The sequence below is a fragment of the Myotis davidii genome, unplaced genomic scaffold (assembly GCF_000327345.1).
Source record: "Myotis davidii unplaced genomic scaffold, ASM32734v1 scaffold77, whole genome shotgun sequence".
Lineage (NCBI taxonomy): Eukaryota > Metazoa > Chordata > Mammalia > Chiroptera > Vespertilionidae > Myotis > Myotis davidii.
The window spans coordinates 4,235,088-4,258,787 of NW_006289713.1; the positions used below are offsets into that span (position 1 = coordinate 4,235,088).

The 23,700-nt window shown below is 48.0% G+C and overlaps 1 long non-coding RNA gene across 1 annotated transcript; it reads right to left on the bottom strand.

Moving 5' to 3' along the window:
• Window positions 1-224: 224 nt before the first annotated feature.
• On the bottom strand, window positions 225-1,829 carry LOC107182860. The gene is made up of 3 exons (XR_001513620.1): window positions 1,755-1,829; window positions 494-717; window positions 225-393 (listed from the first exon to the last, which is right to left on the bottom strand). It is a non-coding gene; the product is annotated as an uncharacterized LOC107182860 (long non-coding RNA).
• Window positions 1,830-23,700: the final 21,871 nt, after the last annotated feature.

Consider the following 23,700-nt stretch of genomic DNA (forward strand, 5'->3'; position numbering starts at 1 on the left):
AGTTGGAATGAAGGGCCCAGAGTATTGACATTGTTCAGAGACATATAAAATCCTTTGGATCTAAAATCTAAGCGATCCAGAATCTGAAGTCCAGCTCAATAAGAAAGGAATGTTGTCTGGTCTTTTAAAAATATAAAATACTTCAAGCATACAGATGAGCACAGAGAATAAAGTCGCCAATAACCATATACTTAACACCCAGCTTTAGCTGACGTCACCATTTTCCATTGTTTATTTGGATATTATTTTTATGAAAGAAAAGGTTGCAGATGCCTTGGAGATCTTCTCTCTGCCTCTCCCTGGTCTCATCGTCCCTTTTTCCTTCTGTAGAGTGGACCACTGTCCTGAGTTTGGTATCCATCATTCCGTTGCATGTTTTTCTATTTTGAACATCTGTGGATTCATTCATAAACAATAGGAAGTGTTAGTTCGCATGGGTTTGTGCAAACGCACATTTCACTCTGCAGATTTCTTTGCTGGCTTCACACCATACCGTGGTTGGAGATTCATCCATGCTGATCATGGAGCTCCATGATTCAAGCTGGCCACTCCGAGGTATGCTATTGAATGAACGTTCCCCAATGTAGTCATCAGCTCTGCTATTGAAGGATGTCTGCATTGCTTCAGAGACTTTGCTGCCTCTCACACAACAGCAATGGGCATGCCTGTGTGTAAATGGAAGGTCCTCTGGGATGGAGCCTTCGAATGTCATCCTGGCTGGAAAGGACACACATACTGGACATTAGTAGAGACTGGCATTGTTCTCCGGAGTGGTGGTGCCAACCTGAATTTCACAGAGCATATCAACACCCCACAGCAGGGGTGGGGAACCTTTTTTCTGCCAAGGGCCATTTGGATATTAATAACATCATTTGAGGGCCACACAGAATTATCAACTGAAATGTTAGCCTGCTACATTTGGTCAAACATTTAATTAACTCACCCCTACGGGCTTGGCAGGGCCAGACCATGTGGTTTCACGGCCCTTACACGGCCCTCGGGCTGGACGTTCCCCACCCTGCCCCACAGCTTCATTTCTCCAAACTGATGAGTGCAGAATGGTATCTCATTTTGGCTAGTAGGGCTTCCTCTTTTGTGAAATGTGAGTTCATATCCTCTGCCCTTTACATATGGTCTGAATGCTAATTCTCTACATGTACTAATACATACATGTGCTAATACATACATGTGCTAATACATACATGTGCTGCAAAGATATCCTCCAGCACGAGGAGCATCTCCTCACTCTGTTTAGCATGTAGTAAGGTCTGACAGCATCATATTCAACAACCTAATCCTTCATGGTTTGTGAATTTTCAATCTTGCTTAAAAATTTTTCTCTGTGCCCCAATACAATACAGTTTCCTACATTTTCTTCTAGAGGAGTTAAGACTTTCTTTATACATTTATAAATCCTTAACTATCAGGAAAATATTCCTGTAAATGATCTGAAAAAATAATTTATTTTTCCTGTTAAATAACCAATTTCTCAGGACTGTACAAAACCCAATCATTTACCCACTGATTTATAAGATACCTTTCTCTTATACCATATTTCCCACATCTTTCCAAACCCACTTCTGTCCTAATTCTTGGTGGTTCTAATAAAGATGTAGAATTCATTGCAGATGATCCTTGAAGCCCCCTGGCCTAGACAAGCTCTTATCCATCCCTTCCATGGTTACATCCAAGAGCATGTGGACCAATGACTATACTCTTTCTATAGGTCTAAGCATCTCATCACCACCCGCTACCTTCAATGTTGCACCTCATTCCCTTCCTCCAACAGTATATGGATTCCAGAGTTGCTGTAGTGATCCAACGTCAAGTTCTTAGCAGAATGCTTGGCACAAATGAGACACAATAAGTTATACCTATAATTATTATGTTCCTGTAAGTCTTCCCATCTGAAGACAATGACTAGTAATTAAAATGTCCTTTAATTGTAATTACACAGCTCCTGATGTTTGAGGAAGCTCAACAACTGTCAGAATGACTGAGTGAATAAATATTAGTCCTGGCCGAACACTTCAGAGAAACAAACCAAATATCCAGTCACCAAACTAGCCCAGGGACAAAGCTTACCTCCTGTCCTTTAGGCAGTGACAGGCTCCCCAGGTAATTCTCCACATGCACAAGTGCCGGCGAGTCCCCACAGTGACTCATCCCCCTGCAACCTCCTCCCCTGAGGGTTGGAGACCAGTGAGTCGATCTCCATGTGTTTCTGGATAAACGTTTATTTATTTATTTTTGTTAGAAAATGATTTTTCCCAAATGACTGATTTGGTTGATTCATTTTTCACTGACTTGAACAGGCAAGTTGGTTGACCTGAGCAGTGGGTCAGCCAGCTGGTTTCCACGCTGGCTGCACCTCAGAGTGACCGGGGACCTTCCAGCCAGCGCCAGGGCTCAGGCCCCGATGCCAGAGATGCCAACCCAATGTCTCCAGAATGAGGCCTGGATATGGGTCCTTTTTAAAGCCTCCCCAGGTGATTCTCAAATGTGAGGAGCCAGGATTGAGAGCTGCTGCATTGGCCCAAACACCCACAGGGGCCACCTGCACCTCCCCTCGGGGCCATGGCCACCTGAGGTGAGCAGTTGCTGAGCTGTGCGCTGGGGGTCGAGGTTCGGCTCCAAACGTTTGATGGCCATTTGGTCTTTTTTCGTGAGGAAAACGATCCGCTGGTGCAGGTGTTGGGCATGTCGGGGGCAAAGCTACTGATTGATGGTCCCTTTGCAATGGGTCCAGATGCTCCAGCCTGGGGTGGGGGCAGCTCCCACGGAAATGCTGACAAAAGAGCAGGGCAAAGAGTGAGATGGGAAGAGTAGCTAGGTTGTTCGCTAAAGCTCCAAGTTGCCTGACACCAAAAAGAAAGTTTTACAAAGGACGGAGCAAGGTAGAAGATCTGTGTGCCCTTTAAAATGTGCAGAGCACTCAACAGCTTGCACTACTCCTAGAACAGCTGGTTCCACAGAGGAATGGCAAACGAAACAATGCAGAGAGGAGACACCAGCCTCTCCATATGTTCCCCTGGCAGTTCCCATCGGGAGAAATCCTGGCTGTGGTTGAAATAAAGTTTTACATCAGTTTCCTATCCTTTTCATGTATGATGTCAAAAAATATCACAGACCCCTTGGATCACCTTTGTACTTTTAATATCTGTGAATTAAGAAAATACCCTTGCCGAAACCGGTTTGGCTCAGTGGATAGAGCATCGGCCTGCGGACTGAAAGGTCCCAGGTTCGATTCCGGTCAAGGGCATGTACCTGGGTTGCGGGCACATCCCCAGTGGGGAGTGTGCAGGAGGCAGCTGATCGATGTTTCTCTCTCATCAATGTTTCTAACTCTCTATCTCTCTCCCTTCCTCTCTGTAAAAAATCAATAAAATATATTAAAAAAAGAAAGAAAGAAAATACCCTTGCAAAATGCCTTCTGTGAATTTCTAACACTCTTAATTTTAGAAAACTGATCACTGCAATAGCATGCACTTAAAACAAGCATGTGGGCAAGACAGTATCTTGTCTCTAAGGATGCTGTTGCTATTATTGTAAGAAAATGTCTGTATTCTTAAAAGACATATCTATAGTAATAAAAGCATAATATGCAAATCGACCAAACAGTTGAGCAGCAGAATGACCGTCTGGACAACTTTCCTGACGACCTTCTGGATGACCTTCCGGACAAAGCCGGGGCTGCGAGGGCCTTCTCTTGCACAAATTTCATGCATCAGGCCTCTAGTATTTAAGAATGTAGGAAAGAAATGAGATGAAGTCTGGGGGCCATGGCAACATCTTACACAGTCACATGTAATTGGTAGGCATGGGGAGCTCATTAGACTATTTGCCTACTCCTAATATACATTTCATAATAAAATTTTAAATAAAGGTAATACTTGGTCCAATATGAATTCACAGAGCCCTTAAAATAATTATGCCCTTTTCCCACTCTAACATCTGTAGCCTACAGGTGTGAATCAGTGATTTTAGATTATTAGCAAAAGTTTGTCATGTAGGTTTTTTTGGATTTGGTTTTGGTTTTAAGCTCTTAGGTCAAAATGGCACAAAACGATGATTACACCTCTCTTTGCTCATACACCCAGCTTTTCCCATTGCATTCTGTACAAATGATTGCCAACAGCCTATTGATCAATACTGATCAATTCCCAACCATGTGTTATGGTCTGGAATGGGTTTAATGCCTCCGAAGAGACACAGATATTCTTCCCCAAGAAGCTCGCGGTCATGTGGGAGATGGGTGGTGAACAATTAATGGATGGTTAACAAATCATGGCAAGAATGCTGAGTGTTGGAGAGAGAGGGGGGCAGGTGCTGCTGTAAGTGCACCGAATGGGGGGGGGCTCAGCGGACAGGTGTCGGGGGGGCTTCTAAAAGGAGTGACGTTTCAGTGGAAGGGTCAGTAGGAGCTCCTGAAGCCAAGAGGGAGGCACAGGCGCTTCACTGGCATTCCCGAGAGCCGCATGCCCCCAGCCCCCAGGTTGCCTGTGGCCTCGGCTCTGGGATGAAGGAGCTCTCTGCTTAGCACCATCTGATCCTGGACAGAGCAGAGGGCTCTCTGCCCGCCGCCTTCCACCCTCCTGTCAGCAGCTGGCCCTTAACAAGTGACTGATCTTCAGCATGTTTGGTATGAAGCGGGGCAGCACAAACAATCACCTGCCACGGGGGCCATCTTCCTAAAAGACACGGTGACGATCGGGTTTCAGATGCGTGGGCAGCGTGAGCCCTGGGAGCTCTCCCTCTAGACAGGACATTGATCTTCCCCGGCTGCCTGGGACGGCGCGTCAAGGCACAGCTCATATTTCCCAGACCTTTCACTCGGCAGATAAAGGCAAGGAGGCCGACAATAATCTAAAGGTAGAGTAAAAAAAAAAAAAAGATATACCAAAAAAAATAGCGTCCAGCAGGACAAGTGGTGCGGCGCCCTGCCCACTAAGAGGCATTCCAGATCGGCCCAATGGCTAATATGTTTGAGTATTTCTCAGGTGCCAGGCGTCCCGCTTGGCACTCTCTCTGTGCTGTGGGATTTACTCCTTCGGATTCTTGGATTTGAAGATTTCTCATGATCAGATCTGAACTCTTGATCTCCCCGCAACCCCCAAAATGTCTGCTCCTCCAGCATTCTTGCCAAGCCCCTTGGGCCAATCCTGTGGTGGTCACAAATGAAAAAGGTGAAGGGAGTAAGAAGTTACAAAACAGTCACGGGGATGGAAAGTACAGCATAGGGAATATGGTCAATAATGTTAATTAGCATGTATGGTACCAGGTAGGAACTAGAATTATCAGGGGGGTCACTTGTAAATTATACGATTATCTAACCCCCATGCTGTGCACCCAAAACAAATATAAAATAATATTGAATGTCAACTGTCATTCAAAAACAAATTTAAAAAAAAACACCTTATTCAAGGTCATGTAGCTAGTGAATCAAGAAGCTACTCCCAGCCCACCCATTCCATGGTCTACGGTGACCCCCATAGTGAGTTGGGAAGGATGTACCCTGCTGTCCTCATTGTGGAGATGACAGAAAGGGACCCTCAGAGAGGTCAAGGCCACCTACCCAGAGTCGCCACGCTCATAAGTGGTATGGCCCTGGGGCCCCAAATCTTAGTCTGTGCCTTCCTGTGACCTCATACTCCAGGATGGGACACATAAGTGTTGATTGGCATGAAAGGGGATATTTCTGGCTGGAGTGGGGGAGAGCAGCAGGAAGAGGGGCTGTCTAGGTACCTGAGAAGCTGGGACTTAGGAAATCAAGACTTGGAGACCTCCCATGATGGGGGTGCTGTGTCTGGTCTCCATCAAGCCACTGGGGGCCCAAGTCCACACCAGCCAGAGGACAGCATCCCCCAAAAGTCCAGAGGGGCTGGCCAGGCTCACTCTCGATGGTTCCCTGGGAGACATCATTCATCCTCAGACTCGGGTATGACGTGCCCCCTCCAGCCTCCTCACCTCGCCTGCCAGCACAGTGAACCTCTCCTCTCTGTACTCCCAACACTTGGCTCATCTGCTCCTATTTGCATGGCAATTGTTCGTAGTCATCCTGCCCCTGTGTGAGCCTCTGAGAGGCTGACAAGGGGTCATTTTTATGCCTACATCTGTGTCAGCCAGTGTCCCCTTTCTCTCTGATAGGTGTCAGCATGCATGGCAAACTTCCACCGTCCACATTCCAATTGGCTTATCATTCAACACGCAGTTCCCCTCTTATCAAGTAAAATGCTTTCCCCACCCAAATTCCTATGTTAAAGCCTAACCTACAATGTAACTGTATTTTGAGATGGTACCTCTCAGGAGGTACTTAGGGTTAAATGGGGTCATAAGGGTGGGGCCCTGCTCTGATAGAATTAGTGTCCTTATAAGAAGGAAGAAAAGAGAGCTCCCTCTCCCTTTCCCTCTTCTTTTCTCTCTCCCTCTCTCTCTCCCTCTCTCTCCAGATGGACTAAAAGCCATGTGAGGACACAGCAAGAAAATGGCCATCTACAAGCCAAGGAGAGTGTTCTCTCCAGATACCAACCCTGCCAACACCTTGAAGTTGGACTTACAGTATCAAGAACTGTGAAAAAAATAAATGTCTGTTGTCTAAACCCTCAGTCTGTGGTGTTCTGTGGTATTTTGTTATGGCAGCCTGAGCAGGCTAACACATCACCCATGGCCAATGAGTGGGCATGCCGCTCACCCTGACAAGCTTTCCTTCCTGGAATTTGAGTCTGGTATCTATGGACCCAAGGCTAGATATGGTTGGCATCCACTCACCCGGACCATGGCCTCCGAAAGCAAACTGCCCACCCCAGCCCTAGAGCTGTCCAGGTTTCTAACCATACTGTGACCTGTTTCTGGAATTCTCCTTTCAAGCTTATGAGCTATCCCAGAGCAATCCATGAAATCCTTTTTTCTTCAGTTGGAAATGTTTCCCTGCAACCAAAAATCCGCAAGTAATGGAACTTTCTTCTGATCCTTCCTGGGAGTGTAGCATTAGTTACCAGCCTAATTTGAATGACCCTTAACTCAGAAAAACGCTGTCACTCTTCATGTCTCTGAATGAACAGAAGCAGCAATGGGATTCCCTTAAGGTGACTTTTCATCTATTATCTTTTCCCCTTCACTCCTGGAGACAGGGGGAGAGAGATGGATGGGAATGAGCCATCATCCTGGTTAACCTGACTTCAGCCACAATGGTAAATATGTGGATTTTCCCCCCCAAAATAGATGAACACGATGGACTGACAGTTGGGATGAAGCCAGAGCTGTTCTGCTACTGCCACCGAGATACCGGGAAATGATCCTCCTTTTTATTTTGCCAAAGGATGATCCCTAATCGTAAAGGGTAGGGAGCCAAGGGAAGTTCATTCCTCGTTGCTGTTTTGCTTTGCAGTGCTAAATTAGTAATGGAACAGCCTGGTCCAAGAGTTTTCCTCCCAGCATTTAATAAAAGGCACAGGTGTGGCTGAGGGGCACTCAGCCATGTGTGGCTCAGGGCAGTGAGGAAAGCTGGTTCCAAGAGTTTCTATCTACATGAAATCAGTCTTGTTCTGATTTAAGACGAGCGTGTTGCCAAGTAGCAAAACACAAAGAACTCCTTTCTTTTCCAGTTTGGATGCTTTTATGGGTTGTGCATGTGTGTTGCTTTTTAATAAAGGTCTAGTTGAATGCTTATTCCAAAACCTTTGGCCAAGTCTAAGGAAAAGTGTTGGACGTGAAAAAAGAAAAAGTGGGCATAGTTTTGGCATTCCTTCACTCCAAATTAGGATCATTGAAGGGTTGTTTCCAAGGATGGAAACAGATGAAGGAAGGGATCTGGTGTGCTGGGGAGTTGCAGGAATCACCATCATCATTACTGACATCACTATTATTATTGCCATCATTGCCACCAATATCATCATCATCACCATGATCACCATCATCATCATCATCATCATCATCAGCACCTTCTTAACACCACCATCCTCATCACCATCATTATCACTATCCCCATCAGCATCATCACTAACTTTATTTGACCACTTATGTGCCAGGTGCAATGCAAACACCTCAATGTGCATTTGCCTCTCCCGTTTCCTTTCCTCCCTACTTTCTACTCAGTTTTTCTTCATGGGACTCATCTCTACTGGGCATCACAACGTGTATATATTTGTATATTGATTTGTTGTTTCCTCCTTCTCTCTCCTGCCCAGAATGTAAATTCTACAAGGGATTTTATTTGTATCATTGACAATGGGACTCCCAGGACCTAGTCCAGTGACTGTCACATAGTAAGTGAGTGATAAACAGTAGTTGAATGAAAGAATAATATTAATGACAACTGGAGATACTATCACCACTCTCATTGTAGAGATGAGGGGAATGAGGCCCAGAGAAGCTAAATAGCTCACCTGAGGTCATGGGTACCAGTGTTAGCAAGCAGTCAGGTAATTAACACAAATCTCAGGCTCTTTAACCTCTGGACACAGTTGTGACTTCATCTTTCCTCAGAATTAACAAGACGTGGGTACTTCAAGACTTTTAACCCTCCACATCTCCAGTTATTTTTCTGAAGCAAATGGAATGCATCTCTGCTCTCCAAAAGAGGGAGAAAAAAACATTTTCTGAGAGTGGAAAATCACCCACATCTGCTTCTCTGCTTGACATAAAACCCTGAGCTTGTGTTCTCCAGAACTCTTAATTAACGACTTGCCAAAGTAAGAACCATTTGCCTAAACCAAGGCAGGGATAGAAGTTGATTGACAAGGCTCTAATTAAACCCCAATTTATAATCTAACAGCCTGGATCTTTCAGGTCATAAAGGACTTTGATCCTAGAAATTGTGCTAATAAGAGTTCCCCTACCCCCACCTCCTCCATCTCTGTCTGGCTTCCCTAACTTCAGGATGGGTGCTGCAGAGGTGGGGCTGCAGCCTTGTTGAAAAGAAATTAGTTCCCTGCAGTGGCCAAATGAGCTGTCTTTAAAAATAACAGCAACCCACATGGGGTCTTGAGATAGCAATCTGACCGTGGGCTCCCTCAGTGGGGACCTTTGCATAGCGATGCATGCCAGATGGTTCTGAGACAAATTCCAGTATCTGTGATGATGGAGGGGCTGCCACTGCTGGGGTGGGGGAGGGCTGGGGATGGACTAATGTGTGTGGGGTTGCTGCCCTTGTGCGACTCAAGGGACTTAACCCTCTCTGGTGGTTTTTGGGCAGCAAGATTGGAGGGATGGGTGGTTTGAGAATAGTGTGGATGTGGGGCAACCAACGGAATGACACCCAAGGGGAGTCCTTTCCTTGGTCAGCTAGAGAGGTCAGATAAGTAGTTTCAGATTTGGGGACTTTGGAGACCAGGAAATTTAAAAAATCTGGATGGGTTGACATAGGCTCACCAATTTTTATTGCATTAATTAAGTACCTGAAAAGTAACAGGCAAACAAAAAGATTAACAAAAAACAACAAATCTCTATTATCTACCACTGTACCCAATAAATGTATTCGAAAAAGGTTTTTGGCACACACAACAAAGTGGGAAGAACATCCTCACAGACAAAGGAAGACCTTCCCAAGAAAGGGCGGTTGTGGGCCGTGAGCATACTGGAACATACGGATATTAGCCTTATTTTTCTCATTTATCCTTTGGTGGATTTGTTGTAGATCAGTGAGCCCAAGGCCTAATACTTGTAGGATGACCATGAGTCCCAGTTGGGCTGGAACAGTTAAGTTGAGGCAGTTGCTTACTAGTTAATGTCTACTAATTGGTTTTTATGTCTCCTTTCATTCTCAAATGGGCTCCAGTTTGGACAACCAATTACACGGCCACCTTGAGAATTTGGGGACGTCTAGTAGAGACCATGCTCAAGACTTTGGTTTTACTCCATAACCCTCGGATATTTCCTCATGCTCTTTAAATACATGTTTGTCTTAAGATTTTAGTAGAAGGAAGTGGGATCTGGTGCTCTGAGAAGATTGGCTTCTCCCTCTGTCACCACCCTTCCCTCTTGTCTCTCCCTCTCTTTTTTTACTGCTTTATTGAGATATCATTGACATAAAAATCATTTCTATTTAAGGCATATAACTTGATGTTTTGTTATAGATTGTGAAAATTCTTCTTTTGTTTTTTGATGGCCTGAAAGGTCTTTGTGTAGATGAGCAAGAAAAGAGATAAAAATATGCCTACAATTCTGTCAAAATATGTCATATTGGCTTAGAAAACAGAGAGAGAAATCACCTCTCCACCTGCCAGTGTGCAGAAAATTCACTGGGCACTTGGCGCCTTATTTCAGCAAATAGAGACACTCCATAAACAGGCAACAGGATGTAGTCAAAACACGGAGCTACTTGTCTGCTTCCTTGGTTGTATTTTATACTCACATGGCGCAATTTGCCTTCAGGTCACCCATTAAATGATAAAAGAGACACGGCACTCCATTACCATTTTCCACAGTCTGCAACTATGTGCATGCATCCGTGTGCTAAGGGAGGAAGGACACAAATTTGATAAAAGGGGTGTTGTCAAGATGAAAAACAAAATAAGCAACTTTATAAAAACACAATGTTTATGTTTATTGAGGGAGAAACAGTGTGCCTGTTCTAGAAAGACCACTGTCCTGAATGTTAGATCCACCTAAACATCCCAAAATGCCAGATGATGATGATGGTGGTGATGATGATGATGGTGGTGGTGATGATCATGGTGGTGATGATGATGATGGTGGTGATGATGATGGTGGTGGTGGTTGTGGTGGTAGTGCTGGTATCAGTAACCAAGACAGCCCCTGAGGTCCACGGGGCATCCCCGCTTGGTCAGTGCTGACTTCTGTGCACATGAGCATCACATACTGTCATGGAAAGTGAAGGCAGGAGACATGAGTTGGTGCCCATTCCCCAAACTAAACCACTTGACTCTAATAACATTAGATTTAATTGGAACTTTCTAGATTTTCTGGTCCAATCCACCCATTTCATCCTCCTCTCACCTGGTTGGTCTCACACAAGGTTGGGGCTTACTTGGTATGCTTGCGTCAGCTGAGCAAAGCCTGTTCTCTGCCAGAACATTACGTGGGGCACACCTTTCACCTCCTGGGCGATGAAGGACCAGCTTCCAGGGCACTCGCTGGCAGCTGGGGAGCTGCTGAGGTTGGTGGCGTCAAGTCCTCCTCAAGGGAGCAGCTGGGCTCACAGTCCTGAGCTCCCATGTCTCAGTGACCAGATTGTTGAATAAGAACAAATACCTGCTTTGTATTTATTTCCTTTTGGGGGGTTCAGGAAGAATTGATGTTGGAGACGAAGTCAAAGGCGCTGCCAAAACAATCGAAGCCCTCTGAAGGAAACGAAAGCCAAGCGCCAGCGTCCCAAGCTGCAGCCAAGATTTAGGAAGCTTACATACCTGACCCGACTTGATTTAGGGCCCTTTTAGGCTGACATTTAATATGTGACTTGCCTGGTGGGCAGGCTCCTCGCAGTGTTTGGGAAAGGCTAAATGGGATTGGAATGGCAATGACCTCATCCGGCGCTTGGCACTCTTCGGATCTGGTGCCATTATTGAGCTCAGAGCAGCTCGGTTTGTATAACTGCAAGGCCAGCCCCACATACCCTGTGGGACTTGGAAAGCCCACTGTTTACCCTGGGATGGAAGGGGGTGTTATGGTGGGAGAATTCAGGCCCACCCAGGGAGACCCATGCAGACCGCATAGCAACCACTGGTCTTATTGTGAAAAAGATGCATGTAGAGTTAATCAACCAGAGGGCACATGCAGAACTATGGGATGGATGTTCTGTGGGATTGTGGTCTATACGTCAGAACAGTTTCTGAGATGAGAGCTATCCAAATGAAATAGTCTGATGAAAGAATTGCTCTGCCCACCACAGGCATTGTTCAAAGAGAGGTTAGATGACCACTTTGTTGGAGATGTTGTTGAAGGGTTTCAAACGCTAGGGAGGGAGGGGTTTGACTACATTAAATCTAAGATTTAGAGTCATTCTGTATAATAAAAGAGAAAAATGTAAATTGACGTTCCCTCTGCTACACTCACCAGCCAATCAGGAGTGCGTATGCAAATTAACCCAACAAAGATGGCAGGTTAATTTGCATACGCAGGTGCTGGGTGGAGAGCCGGTGGCTTGGGGGGATGTGGCTCCCTCGGTCTCTCCCAGTGACCGAGGGAGCCACACACCCCCAAGCCACCAGGTGGAGAGCAGAGAGGGAGAGCTGGCAGCTTGGAGGACTTGGCATAGTGGGAGGCCATGGGATGGAGACAGAGCAGGAAGGGAAAACCAAGATCATGGGCAGCACCAGGAATTCTGGGAATAGTAGTTTTGGTGGCAGCCCCAGGACCGGAAGTGGAAGCTTAGAGTGCAGAGAGCACCAGGAATGCTGGGAATCATAGTTCTGGTGGCAGATGGATCTCCTAGACACTAGAGCAAACTGAGCCTGGAGCGTATCCTAAAAGGTATCCTTTATTGGTGGATTTCCAGGAAATCTCCACCAATAAAGCAAAGAAAAAAAATGCCTCTATTATTCTGTGAGCAACAAACCAAACTGAGTTGGGGTCTCAGACAATTCGCTCATGTGATTGCAAAGACAGACAGAAACTCCCGGATTGGAGAGGGCTCCCCTGAGGGCTCCCAGATTGGAGAGGGTGCAGGTCGGGCTAAGGGAACCCCACACCCCCCAGTGCACGAATGTTGTGCACCGGGCCTCTAGTTCAATTATAAGAAACAGGACACAGTCACTAGTGTCTGTTTACGGGTCTCTGGTATATAGTAACATTTCATGTAACTGGGGTTTCAAATATCAGGCATTCATAACTAACTGGCTAAAAAAGAACCAAGAATTAGCAAATACATAGATAGATAGATAGATAGATAGATAAAGAACATGACTCTGAGGAACCTGAAGGGGTGCTATGGAGTTGATGCTGTAAGTAGGAGAGTGCCTGTGATTCTCGATTGTGACCTAAGGACTCCTATTTTAGACACAATTGTAACAGGCTCGGTGTGATTCCCAATACTCACCCATTTCAGTCCTACCGGTGCAGGTTTCTTTGTCTGGTTTTCTTAACTGGGGTGCCATTGGGGAACCCCAGTGTGATGGTGAGGGTGGTAGCTACACTTCAGGAGGCGAGATGCTCATCCAACCAGCCATGCACTTGCTGTGTGATAGTGGCCACGTCACTTCACTCCTTGGGCACCTAGACTGCTGTCTGCATCAATGGGAATAGGTGTTTGTGGGATGAACCAATGCGGGGGTTATTTCAAATAACCTGACATAATCCTGGGAGGGCAGCCTCCCTACTTGCTGTAGCCCTTCGTGGCTATAAGGAGTTTAAATGCAGACCTCTCAGACACTCTATAACCAACTCTTCACACCTCACAGGGTGATAAAGGATGAGAAATATGCTGCCATATTTTCAAAAGTTTATTTCATTTGCAAAAACCTCAAAATTTACAACCCTACAAACCACCGTTTTCACTGTTGGCTTGGAACATCACCAACCTGCCTATTTAAACTCATATTTAACTCGCTATTTAAACTAGTGTGAAAACAGCAGGCATCTCAAGAAGGTCAGCCTTCCTCAGACCAACTGACTGACCTTTTTGCTTTTTTGCAATTTTGCAAGAAGGGACCTGGGGTGCGAGCAAGTCACAAACTCTCTGATTTGAGCTTTTCCATTCTAATTAAATTCAAACCATTAATCAGATGAGAGACCGTGTTCTTTTTGCCTTTGACCTCAAGTCTCTTTGCCCTTCGAATCTGTCACCCTAGAAATTTTCCCCTTCTGGGAGAGGGCTCGCTCTGAGCTTTTGAAGTTGGCAGAGAAGAGATAAGGCGACCAAGGCAAGCTTTGCTTTATGCAAAGAAACCGGGAGGGACTCCTGTGAAGCCGTCGTCATAGCTCCGCTATCTCTGCAGCAGAGATGGAATATTCCTGTGCGTTTGTGGCTTAACCAAGCATTTTTTGTATTATGTGCCCAAGGATGTGTGTGGCTTGTCTTTTGAAAGCATATTACTCTGCAGAGGACCCCTCTACCTTTCTTAGGTGATTGGTTAGTGGGCAGTTACTACCTGCCAAAAACATTCTGGACAGATTTCAGTAGCGACTAGTATCTGTTTCTCCCTTGAAGATCAAGTTCAGCAAGGTAAACTAGAAGTGACAGCTGAAAAATAAACATTTTGCAGTATGTCCTCTACTTCGCTCAAAGGTGACCTTAGCCTAAGGGGACAAGGCGAGGTGGAGGTTAAACTCGTCCCATCAAAAGGGGGGGTGGGAATCTAGAACAAAAGTCAACCTCTGGGATTTGAACCCGAGAAGGGGGAGAGTTCAGGGCACAACCTACTGCTTGACGCTGCTGTGTAATGATCGGCGGTGTCTGGTTGCCAGAACGTCATGGTTATCGACCTCAGGGGCTTATGCGGATTAACATCTGAACGCAGAGGCCGGGCCGCTACTTTGGTCTGCTTTGTCTGCTCATGTGAATTGTGTCCCGTGCTTACACACCAAGACGTTGCCGGAGCCGTCCCTTGTGGGAAAGGGCTCATTCCCGAGCACAGGTGACTGCTCTGGTGAGCCCTGCCTCTTGTTCTGGGGCCATCAGACTCGGCCATCATTCTGCATCCATTACATTCATGGGGGGTTCAGGTTTGAGTCTCTCTGGAAGGAGATTCCATTAGCTTCTGGTGTTTTCTCTTAACGAGAGCTTCATGCTGATAAACCTGGTCACTTTGAAAGTGGAAGCATCCGTCACAAACAAGCTGTTGCAGGTGTTGAAATATGGTCCCTGACCTTAAAGGGTCACCTCTAATTTACTTTCTCCTCTCTCTCTCTCTCTCTCTCTCTCGCTCGCTCTCTCCCCCCCCCCTCGTTCCACGTATCAAATGAGCAGAAACAAGTTTGAGACATTTTGCGGGAAAGGTGTTCACTGGATAAGATTTCATAGACACATATTTAGGCTTAAAGGACCTTCATAAATGCACAGGTGCTGGGACCCAACCCAGAGACTCCAATGCATCCGTGAACATGGTCCCTGTATCAGCTTCGCCAGGTGACCCCGAGGCAGAGCCAGCCCTACGACCAACACCTCATAACCTCAGCCTCATGCAGTTACATAGACCGCAGCGTCTGGGATTTGATAAAGACCGTGCATGAATGAATAAAGCTACTTTGAGAAGGGACCAAGTATTGGGACTCCAAGATTTAAAGTGGGTAGACCAGCTAGTAGTCAAGTTGGAGCCCCATTCACACAGTCGTGCACATATTTCTCAGAGATCACAAAGGAAATGACTTCATACTTCGCTTGCGTTTCGAGAGGAGCAAGAAGAGCCTCCTGGCACGAGGCAGGGTTGGCTGCTCTCTGGCCCGGCTGGGACACAATGGGTAGACAGACCACAGATCTCTATCTGCCCGGCACCAAAGGCCCCCCCCCTTTATGGGAGAAGTGAGGGTTTGGCCAATGCAAAGGGAGAAATCACTGTCCTTTCTTGTGACTTTAGTCTAAAAGTCTTCAGCTGCTGCAGGCAGATTTTGTTGGCCCACGAGGTGTTTAAAAGTGGGGGCATGCACAGAGAAATGCAGACATCCTGTTGTTGCTCTTGATAAATTCAGAAGACCTGGCCACGCGGGGCCAGGGCTCCCCTCTGGGAAGGAGAGACGAGCTCAGCCATGGCTGCCGCTTTGGGCAAAGTCTGGGTTCTCAGTCTGCCCCTGTCCCCACCGCTCCTGATCGCCTGCCCCCGTCCGCTGCTCTAGTCCACGCCTCCGGCGTCGGCCCTGGAGGCACTCGGTTTGTAGCACCTCAGACAGTTGAGGGAAATGTGTCCTCGGCAACGCATTTACCAATATCGTTGAGGAAAGTCACCCGCAGTTGAAATTCCTGCGGAGAGGCCGGATCGGGTCACTGATGGGGGAAGCCGATAGCCAGGCCCAGGTTAACGAGCCTTTTGCTCCAGAGAGGATATATAAATACACCCCAGAGGGGCCCTGAACTTTCCCCACCGATCTGATCCGTCTCTAATTGTTACCAATTGGTATTCCCTTACGCCCATGCTTTCTTTGTAATAGAGACGTTGTTCTCATGTTCCCCTTAGGGTGACCCTGTATTCCAACTGCCCATCCACAGGGGTCACATGGACTTCCTGGGATGAGAATGCTTGGGTTTGGGGGTTTAAAGCCTCCTATTTTCTTTCTGCCCTAAAGCAGCTCCGTTTATTTTAAATCCAGACGCACTGACACCCTTGAAGCTACTCTTCTTGCATTCGTACCGCTAAGCAAAGTCAAGAGAATTTCACCAAAGGCGTGAAACACGCTTTTTATTTGATTTGTTTGTGCATCTCTAAGAAATGGCACGTTGGCGGGAGGACGCCTGTGGTGGCAGGACTCTGTCCTTGCTGGCCTTTAACCTGCATCGTTATAGGTAATTGTCTGTAGAATTGTGAGCTGGTGATTGTTTTAAATCCCACGCCGCGCCCTCTGACCTCTGACACGGTGAGCATATTGTGGGTGAGAGTGAGTTCAGCTCCCAGTCTGAGCTGGGTCCAATGTCTGAGGCAGGACTTCGCCCAGAACACGGTGGCGGGTCCGAGCAGGTGCGGACTGCACACTCCTTTGCTCCTTCGTGTCCACCTGGCCCTGATCCGCTCAGATGAGCAATGAGCTGCCGTGGGGAGTGAAGAGGAGTGACTCACGCCTCTCTTCCGCCTCCTCCTCCCGGGACCGCTCAGCCTCGGACGGTGTGCTGTGGGCACAGGAGAAGCAGGAGTGGGGCTGGGCTGGGCAAGGGGAGGGAGAGCAGGGACTGACTGCAAAGGGCACAGGGTTTCCTTTCGGGGAAATGGAAAGGCTCTGGAACGAGGTAGAGGTGGCGGCTGCCCACCGTGTGAATGTGCTTAATCCCCCTGGGCTGCACTCCTTGAAATGGACACAAAGGCACGTGTTGTGTTATGTCTATGTCACCACCACAACAAAAAAGGCAACGGGGAAAAGAGACTCCGCAGGGAGAAGAAATTAAAACAACAAACAACCATTAGTGACCTATTCACAGAATAAGAGCATAGGTCTTTCACTTTCTTCCTGAAGGATACTTCTCTCTCTCTCTCTCTCTCTCTCTCTCTCTCCCCCCCTCTAAAATTAATACATTTTTTTTACACCCTAGGCCCTGCAGACCACAGCAGCCAGCTGGTCACTGCTGCACAGACGTCCTGGGGGGACGGGGCCCGTCGGGTTCCTCACCTGCAAATAGGGACCAGAGTCCCACTGAGGATTCAGGGGAAACGCTCCCCCTGGGCCCAGTGACCCCGACTTCAGGTCCCAGGCTTCATGCACATGAGAGGAAGGAGTGTTGCTTCGGAGGGCACCCTGGCTTTCCAAAGGCTTGTGTGGGGGCCCGGACAAGATCACACTCAGGGAACTCTGCCTCCCGGCTGCCGCCCTGTCATTAATTACACAGGTGTGTTTATTCCTCCCAAATGCTGAGCTTTCAGGTCAGAACCAGGGTCGGGCCAGGTCTGACCCAGCCTCCCACAGGGCAACCCACGCACAAGATGCCTTTGCTGCCAGGTCAGGGCTGCCACCCGGGGCTCGGGGTTCAGATGGAGGGAACAGACGTGGCCTGTCCCCGCTGTTTCAGAGCCAGCGGGATTGACTCAAGTTGATTCAGCCGAACCCTGTGTATTCGTTTGCTAGAAAATACCACAAACTCGGTGTCTTAACACAGCGGAAGTGCGCTGTCTTCTTGGCAGCCTGGCAGCAAGGTGTTGGCAGGACGGGCCCCCTCTGAAGCCTGGGGGCGCCCCTTCCTGTGTCTCTGTCTTCACATGCCATTTTCCTAGCAGGACACTAGTCATATTCAAGTAAGGGTCCACCCACTCCAGGATGACCTCATCTTCTCAGCTAATTACAATGACTGCAATGACTCCCTTTCCAAATTAGGTCACATTTGGAGGTCCTGGGGGCTAGGGCTTCCACATATCTTTTCTGGGGGGTACACTCAGCTCCTGACACCCCGGAATCCCTCTGCACCCCAGCACCTCTGAGAACCTCTTGCCTCCTCCGGGAAGCCCACAGTGCCTGCTTGCTCCTGAGCATCCCTGGTCCTCCCAAGGGGCCCCCCAAAGCCCCAGCGTTCACGGTCTAAAGGAGGCCTAACATTACAGCCATGGTTTTAATTAAGGCTTGATGGGCCATGTCATGACATCATCAATGAAACAAGCATCATAAAAAATAACTTAATATGAAGTGTGGGAGGGCAGTCCAGAGTTTGTCATGAAATCACACGCTGTAGCCACAAATGCCATGTTAAGAAGCATCGGCAGCAGGGTGTCCTCTGTTTATAAGAAGTTCCACTAGCGCTCACCGCCTCTCCGTGGTGCCTTCGGCCCAGACACTGCCCACGAGTGTGGAATTTCATTCGCACCCAGGTTGGTGAACTGAGCAGGTTAATTCCAAACCACGGGTCTGAGTCAAGTTCTTGTCTGGAAATCACACACCGAAATTCCGGGCAGGCTGGAGCAGCGGGGGCCGGGCCGTGCCGAGGCCTTGGAGCCGTGTGTCACGGCGCAGCCGGGCAAGCAGCCTGGGCCTCCAGAACAGAAGCCAGCGGGGATCCCAGGGCTTAGCATTAAGCTCAGCCTTAAGTGTGGGTTTGGGGACGCCCTTGGCTGGGTTCCCCCGTGGCTGTCATTCCTTAAAGCTCAGGGGTGAATGCAGGTCTCGTAACATTTTTCAATGCCACGTCCTGGTGTACACGCCGTAAAACATTGCTTTAGGGGAACTAGAAAGATCCGGGGTACAACGCTATTTCCTGCCATTTAGGGGGAACAAGGATGAACGGGCCTGTGGGTAGGGATCACGGGGGGACAGGTGGATGTGGGGATCCTGCTCAGGGCCGTACCCAGCTGTGGGTTTCACCAGGGCACCGGGCCAGGGCGCTGAGGCCAACATGGGACCCGCCAGTCATGCTGTGTCTGCTGGGGCTGCTCCCAGCAACACGCCCGCCCAGAGGGTGTCACAGGCTCTGGGGGACAGTGGGGAACAAGACAGACAAAGCCCTGCTTTCACAGACCTCGTACCCCACTGGCCAGGGAGAGAGAAAATATAAACAAGTCACAAATGTAAAATAAAAATAAAAAATAGGGCAATAACATCAGACGGTATTAACTGCCAGGAGAAAGGGTGGAGCAAGATGATAGGAAACCTCTGGAGGGTCCGGCTAGGCCTGTGGCTGGGGTGGCTTCGCTGAGGCGGTGGCATTGGAGGGTGACTGAATGCTGAGGGGGAGCCACTTTCGTGAGTCATCAAGGGCAGAGTGATAGCTGACTGGCCTGCCTTCTCGGAAACCCCAGCTAGACAGGAGCGGGTGGCGGAGGGGCAGAGAACAGGGCTCCAAGGCCAGGGCAGGGCGGTTCAGGGCCAGGCTGTGCAGGTGGACAGGACCAGGCCCCGGAGGGCGTGCCGCCGCCGTGTGGAAACTCACGTCTATTCCATGTGCGAAGGCGTGTTACATGACTACCTCTCACAGTGGATCTGTGGGGGGCATTTGCAGGGTTAATGCTTCCTCCAGTTCCCCAGTCCAAATGGCATTCGTGGCAAGTGCTTTAGAGGAATACACACTACAAAAGGCTGCTGAAAGAGTTTCCAGCTCACCTCTGTGGAATTCTTTCCCTTCCCTCTCTACACATCCTTCGAACTCACAGCGGTGAGGAGGCGGGTGAGCCACTCCAGCACCCGCCATGTCTCCTCCGGGAGGTCCAGGGGGGCCTGGGCCCTCCGTCAGTCTTGGTCCCAGGACTCAGGTTCCAAAGCAAAGTGCGGAAAAGGGACCAGGGCGGAGATGACCGTTTCGACACACCAGAAGCGGCCCAGGGAAGGTAGTTACATGGAGAAGGTTGGGTGGACATGTGATGTCTGGCTGACACCCATCTGAGCTAAATGCACCGTACACACCTGCCTGCATTTGCTTTTTACACGGGAACCAGCACTGGAGAAATGGCGAAAAGTGACGGCTGTGTTGTGTCCTTCACGGCAAACTGGGTGGCAATGGGAGGTAGTGGTGGGGAATTCGTTTTCACTACAAACCCTTTTACCTTGTAAACGTTTTTTCCGGAACATGTGTTATCTACTGGAAACAAATTTATATAAAAGCCAAGCGACCGGAATGACTGGAACGACTGGAACAACCAGAACAACTGGAATGACCGGTCGCTATGATGCGCACTGCGGTAGGCCAACAAGCCTGATGGGGGTGGGGCCGGCCAACCTCCCACGGCCCCACCCCCTGGTCAGCCTGGCCCCTGATGGGTCCCCCACCCTGATTGGGGGTGGGGCTGACCACCTCCCTCGGCCCCTTCCTCTGGCCAGCCGGACCCCACCTGTTCACGAATTCATGCACCAGGCCTCTAGTATGACTAGAAAACAGTTTTATGTGGAAGCTGTGAGCACCATGAGGTCCTCCTCTATGAAAATAGGACATTGCACCGTTTCACAGTGAGATCATGAATCTTATAGAATCTTGGATCTAAAAGAGAATTCTAAAGTTCTCCCCCCCCACACACACACACACACAAACATCTCAGACAGACAAACTGAGGTCCACTGATGTAAAAAGAGCCCGGCTGATTCAGGCACAAAGGGATTGACACCAGGTCTTCTGTCACCGGCCTCCTCCTCCCAGGAGAGGCTGTGCTGGGTCACATGCTGTCCCTGGAAATTTCCATTCCTAAGTTTCTAAAATTTGCGGTAAAAAGAAAAAGTTGCCCATGTGACGGCCCCCATGTTTTCCAAAAGGAAAACAGATGTATAGGCTGACGGGTCCGTGGGCCAGCCTGTGTGTAAGAAGCCTAGCGCCCTGTGCTCTGATGGGTTGTGTGTTTGGGACCGAGAGGAGGGTTGATGGCAAGACGGGTGGACTGGGAGACCTGGGCAAATCCCAAGCATAGTGGATTTTATGTGAAATAACTGCCTAAGATTTATGTAATAATTAGTGGGTGAATACAAAATACTTCCGTTAATTTATTTTGAACCTCGCTTTATGCAGCAGTTACCTTCTGTCAAGAACCCTTCTAAGCCCTTCCCCAAAATTAGCTTGTGTCACATGAGCACTATATTATGGTAATTTCAAGGGTGAAATTTGGAGTGGCGTAGACTTGGGTTTAAATCCTGGTTCTGCCATTCTTATTATGACCAAGGCCAAGTTACTTGGTCTCTGAGTCTGAGTCTCAGGTTACTCATCTGTAAAATGGGGATATTACGAACTGTCTCAGAGGCTTGTAAGAAATGAGGTAATGCCTTAGTTCAAACCATTCAAAGTCACTGACTTCCAACCTGTTTTCATTTACAAAACTGGCAGTTTCACATCATTCAAATATATAGTTTAGCCCAATGCCAGCACATAGAACATGCTCAATAAATTCTAGCATTTTTTTCTTTTTTTAAAAAATATATTTTATTGATTTTTCACAGAGAGGAAGGGAGAGGGATAGAAAGTCAGAAACATCGATGAGAGAGAAACATCGATCAGCTGCCTCCTGCACACTCCCCACTGGGGATGTGCCCGCAACCAAGGTACATGCCCTTGACTGGAATCGAACCTGGGACCTTTCAGTCTGCAGGCCGACGCTCTATCCACTGAGCCAAACTAGTTATGGCTCTAGCATTTTTTTTCAAATTCTTTATCTTAAGGGGAGCTAAAAACAGCATTTATTGAGCACTTCTTTCCAGCCTAGAAGACTGCATTTCTCCCTTCCTTTTCCTCGCATCCTTTGATTGAGCCATTGGCCCCAAATTATTCCTCACCAGGCTCGCTATAATGCCTGAAAGGCTCTCACCGAGTCCCAGACTTTGAAAAGTAAGAAAAGTCTTATCACAGTTCTGTCCTCCACGGCCTCTTGTTTACAGTGGCTGTAGCACCCGTGGAAGAGGCTTCCCAAGGCAGGCTCCTCGCCGTCCGTTGTCCATGGGTTTGGGTCATGAATCTGGAACAAAGAGTTCCCAAGGCGGGGCTCCTGGTGATGCGAATTCCTCAGCCATCTGTCGCCCTTGCAAGGTGGGGGGTCCCATCACGGCTCTTTGACAAATGCACAGCTCCTGAGCCAGGGAACCGCGGGAGGTGAGATTCACATGGGCTAATTATATCAGAAGATACCCTCACCCGGACAGGAACCCTTTCTAGTCCCTTTCCTGCCAAAATCCCGCAGCCACCAACACGGAAAGGCCATTCTGCCTGGGGTCCCGCCCCTCAGATGTCAGCGCCTTTCTCCGGGAGGGAGAACAGATGTGTGCGCAAATTGCTAGCTCCTACCCAAATGGAGAGGTGGCCCTCATGCCCAGGTCACACGGCTCGCTTCACGGAGAAAATGTCAAAGAGCATCGACATCTGGGGGCTCTGGGGAGACCAAAAGGAAGGCCACAGGAGCCAATCCCCGCCGCTCAGGAGTGAAACCAGAAGCCTCCATCCCCTCAGGAAGCAGCCGTGGCCGCCCACGCCGGACATATCTCCCTTAGCAACGCTAGTCATATTTTTACGTGTGTCGAGGGTAACATCGCAGGTCCCGATCATCATCACTGAATTATATAAATATCCACTCAACTTGTCAACCATGTTGAGCGCGGCATGAAGAAAGGTTAAGGGGTAAAAATGTTAGGGGCTTATACTAGGTAGTTCAGTCTGCCAGCGCAGGCACCAGGCTAACGGCATTGCTTTCTGATGCGGTCACGGCCAGACGCCGGGGTAGTGACCTGGTCAGCACACATCCCATCAATCACGAAGAAGGCTGAAATACCTGCCCACTCAGCCACTGCTGCCCCGGCCCCCCACCCCCTGGCGGGCTCCAGAGCACAGATCCTCGCCCACAGGGTGCCCCCACCGTGGAGCAATCCGCAGGTACTTTATAAACAAGCAGTATCATCGTGAAGGAAAGTTACCAGGAAAACAGACTTGATTACATTGTGAGGATGCAGCATAAAACACACACTCAGCAGGTTAGAGAACAAAACGCCGCTTCTCATTTGCCTTTTAGAAACCAGGATATCCTATACAGCGGCCCCTACTCGTCAATAATGCGTCTTCACAACAAGCTTGAGGGAATGAGACACTGCTGACATGAGAATGTCTGAGAGTATAAAGCCAAGTATCATGCATTAGTTTTTATTTCGATGGATAGGAGTTAGAAAACATACACTTCACATATACAACAAAATCTAAAATAAAAAAATATTCTTAATTTCTATCTCTTCTACATCTTTTTACCTAAAGGATCAAACATCTTGTTCTAATATTGAACTTTTAACCTGTTTTTATGAGCTCTTGCCATTTTTCATTAACATTATGTATGCTAACAAAAATGCCGCTTGAAAAAAAATTCTGTTAGAGAAAAGTGGTGTTTGTTGGCTGAAAGTAAAAATCAGTCAATCAATAAATAGCATGTATTTAGAGAAAGTCGCAAAGGAACGTGGTTTGAGTCTCCTTGGAGGTCTGATTTGAAGGCTGGGCACAGAAAATATAAGACGAACCTGGAGTACCCCACTGTGCCAGAAAGTAAGAAAATAATTTTTTCTTTAAAGGCTGGGCCATGTCAAAAAGACACAGGAGCTAATCCAAAGCATCTTCTAAGGGCCAAACTAGGACAATTTGAACAACAAAATAAATAACAAGAGTATTGGATTATTACCCAAACAATAAAACAATACCCATGAGCCCCTAGTGATATAAATAGGTGATTGAATAAATGC